Below are 4383 nucleotides of genomic sequence, written 5' to 3'. Positions count from 1 at the left end.
TTAAATGTTTTAGTTAAAACATAAAGAAGGAACTAAAACATACAATATTACTTATTCTTGAAAACCAGACGGGGATTTCCGGTATCTTTACCGGTGCTGGAAAAGTCCATCTTACACCTCGGGGTGGTGTAAGATGACTCTCGTGCTGTAAATGACGTATAAGAACTACATATATGTAAAAGATTTGTGTAGTAATTTATATTCTATTTAAAAAACGGAATGAAAATTCAATACCTTGACAGTTCCTATTGGTTTCTGATAGTATATTTCTCGATTCAAATCACGTTATTTTATCAAAATTTATAACGTTATGCTGCAACTGGTAAAACAAAACCGGAACTAAACATTATTGTTTGTTTTGAAACGTCATGACGTTTTTCCTGTTTACTGACGTTGGTTTCCTGCGCTTTGTTTAAATACACTGCCATAAGAAATAGTTCTAAAAAAGAAAGCTGTTCTATTGATTTTATTTTTATTATTATTTCTTGAAACCGGTATGCAAGAAAAAGATTCTACCACTGGTTATAGGTGCAGATGGAAATATCCGGCTCTCGGGTAACTGTTTAGGCGGTAACTCGGCAGAGAGCCTCGTTACCGCCTGAACAGTTACCCTCGAGGCCGGATATTCCTATCTGCACCTACAACCAGTGAAGGAATCTTATAATATCGAAGTTCAAAAGTTGCTGTAGGCGATGGAAAGTGATTTAAGCACACAACTGATAAAGTCAGATACTGTTTTGTGCTTTATTTTGTCTCTGCATCATGAGTCTGGTTTGTTCTTCGATTGTTCTATGTCTTGTCATAAACAGCTTTTTTAATGTTTACATTTGACATAGACAATTTTTGATTGAATGTCGATTGATTGACGTGCTACATGTACCTACATACAGAATATAGAACTTTCTCTATTGTCTGACCGCCACTGTTTTCGGGTGGTTAGAATCGCTAACTTAAAATCACTCGTAAGTATTCAATGATTAAGGGGAATGGGTTCAATCCTTGCTACCGACCAGGTCTCTTTATGTAAGAAAGATGACAGCTTGAGTACTAGTACTTGATCTTTCCAGGAACGATTGTTGAGTAAACTGCCCACCTGATATAACTGAAATAGTGTTTAAAATGGCGTAAAACCCATCAAATCAAATAAAGTCCCTCGGTTGTCTTTTCTCATATATATGATATGTAACAGGAGCTTCCGCATTCACCATTTTAATAGCTAGTTCCTCGTTTCAACTTTACACACGTACCCGGTTAGTTATACACTTGTACCTCATTTAGTCTTTACACTAACTCCCCGTTTTGTTGAAACACGCAATTCCACATTTCGTCTATACACAAACACCCGGTTTGTTACACATTCACCTCAGTTGGTTTAAACACAAAATTCCCCGCTCTGAATGTGAAAAATCTCATTGCTTAACATTTGAAGATAGCTTTAATCTAAAGCCTCGGATAATTTTAAGATGATAAGAATAAGAGTTGATAGAAATATGATAACTGTAGCTACAGTAATAAAGAAGTTCCCAGTTGATAGGTTTATAGCTTACATCCCCGACTGGTTGCGTTTACATGTATGTGTGTGTGTGTGTGTGTGTGGTGCACGCGTTTGCGTGCTGGGGGGTTTGTTTTGAAGAGGCTGCGCTTTTGGTGCGTGGCATTCCCTGTTTGATATTTTTCTTTGTTTTTTTCCCTGTTAGATATTTGTCCTTGTTTTGTTTGTTTGTTGTAACAGTCTGATGATGGATCGCAAATTCTATACTGTTGCACCTTGTATAATGCACCGCTCACATGTATCGGTCCTCAATAAAACCTCGAAAACAGTTTTGTTCAAAATTATTTTTTTGATAAATAAAATCTGTAAAGAGATCCCTTAGAAGCATAGAATGCTCATTCAATAGTTTCTTGAAAACAGACAAAATACACACGTGTGTAAGATAATTGCAATCGAACGTCAATAAAAAAATGATCTACTCCGAGAGTCCACGATTTATTTGGACAACCCTCGTAGTGTATATAAATGTATTGTAACTATAATGAATATAATTTGGCAACAGCATGATATGTCTTTATTGATTTTCGAAAAAAAAAATACAAAAAAAAAAAATGGACGAAAGCTAGAACTCAATTTCCTCTTTAAAAATTTACATTCAAGACTGGATTATCAAAATAAACGCTATTTTGGAACAGACAGCTAAGTATTCATTGCGTTAGTGCATAATTATAATGATACAGTTTCAAAACGTAATATTGTTTTTATAAAATATTATTTGTTTTAATATCTGTTTCTTGTTACTGAAGTCTACAATAAATAAAATGAATAAAGATCAGCTTTTCCGTATTTTACTCCCGACTTTTCAATCCAATAGACATTGATAATGTGTGGCATACTGAAGCTATAGAAATATACGCATCAATTAGAATGTCAATGGATACACGAATTTCACAATTGAATAGCTGCATGTATAATAAATGAAATGATATTGACGCGTAAAAAGGGCAGTTTTTTTAACAAAAAACATATAGATCATCCGACTTTCTTCTTCCATTTATTCGCCTGTATCTGTCAAATCCTTGGTCATTCTGTTGTAATAGAATCTGTAAGAAGATCCTATAAATGTAATCTAATTTCTAGTCCGGTCGTCTCAGCTATTGATTCGAAATTTGTGTTTCATAAAGCTTCGGACATATTGCATTTGATGAACATTTAGGACTAGAAGATAACAATTAAGTGATTTGGTACAATTAAATTGTGTTTGTTTGTTTTGGGTTTAACATCGTTTTTCAACAGTATTTCAATTATGAAACAGAGTTAATCTAACCACTGTTCTCCGCAAGTAACTGCCAACTTCCCCATATGAATCGGGGGTGGAAGATGAATGATTTCAGACACAATGTCTTCTATCAAATCGTCACGAAGAACATCTGCCTCGCCCGTGGATCGAACTCACGACCCAGCGATCTGTAGATCTGCGCTCTACCTACTGAGTTAAGCGGGTACAATTAAATAAACCTCCACACCAGGAGATGAAATTCAGAAACACATATGGTTCAATGCTTGTATTCCTTCAAAGATATTCTCAAAGCTACTATGCTTATGTTTACTTTCGTATTGTCGCTTCTTGTCAACTGATTGTAGAAGAGATTCTGAAGTGGTGAATCTAAACTACACCTGTGCTAGATGATATGCAACACTTGCATTGCAACAGCTCGACTAGCAAAGCAAGTAGAAGTGCGAACCATGAAACAAAATGTGAAGAGGTCGTTCACGTGGCTTCTCGAGTGAATATATATGTATCGTTCACTATTGAACAGAACAGAACATACCATTATTAACTCAAAACCTATTACAGTTTTACAAGTATACAAATTGAATGCAAAACATTAAATTGTATACAAATTCACATAATATGGTGATTTTAGCGTGAACATACAACATAGTACTAATTCCAAAAGTGAAAAGTAATTTGATAACAAGATTTATACGTGAAAAGTGACGATTAATTTGGAGAATTCGTGAGTTCAGGTAAAGACATCATGAAACGAGATACTGTTGGTAGACAATCAGAAGTGGACAAGGGCAACACCGTGGCCGCAAGAATCAAACAAAGGAACGAAGTAGGCCGCCATTGGTAATGGTTTGTCGACTATCGCATCTGAGACGATTCACTCCGCTTTTAATCCTTTTGTTCCAAAGTTTATTCTGCCAGGTCAATCCCACTGACACCTGACACGAAATAAATGCCGTTGTACAGTGTTATTTCCTATCCCTAAGTATACTATGAGAATCATAGTACCCAACGGGAAAATATACTAACCTCTTCCAAGAGTATTTTTAAGTTAACTGCTCAGTTCATAACTGGCTACCTTGCATATTGAACAAGTGTCATTTCTGCCACCGTACAACATTTGCACTTCCCGCATTTCATGTTCAAGGTTATAGAAAACTTGTATATCCTTCTCATCTGACTTTCCGGTCAAGACGATATTCAGAAATTCTGACTGATGCGGAAATGAATGTCATGCTTTTGTTTGTTTGTAATGGGTTTAACGCCGTTTTTCAACAGTATTTCAGTCATGTAACGGCGGGCAGTTAATCTAACCAGTGTTCCTGGATTCTGTACCAGTACAAACCTGTTCTCCGCAAGTAACTGCCAACTTCCCCACATGAATTATCAGAGGTGGAGGACGAATGATTTCAGACAGAATGTCTTTTATCAAATCGTCACGGAGAACATACGCCTCGTCCGGGGATCAAACTCGCAACCCCGCGATCCGTAGACCAACGCTCTCCCTACTGAGCTTAGCGGTCGGGTACGAATGCCATGCAAGTGCACGCTGAAATATGTATATGCAACATCACGTACAATGTATTATGTAAAGATC

The sequence above is a fragment of the Mercenaria mercenaria genome, unplaced genomic scaffold (assembly GCF_021730395.1).
Source record: "Mercenaria mercenaria strain notata unplaced genomic scaffold, MADL_Memer_1 contig_3624, whole genome shotgun sequence".
NCBI classification, from domain to species: domain Eukaryota; kingdom Metazoa; phylum Mollusca; class Bivalvia; order Venerida; family Veneridae; genus Mercenaria; species Mercenaria mercenaria.
The sequence above is the reverse complement of the archived record's forward strand: the minus strand, read 5'-3'. Positions refer to the sequence as shown.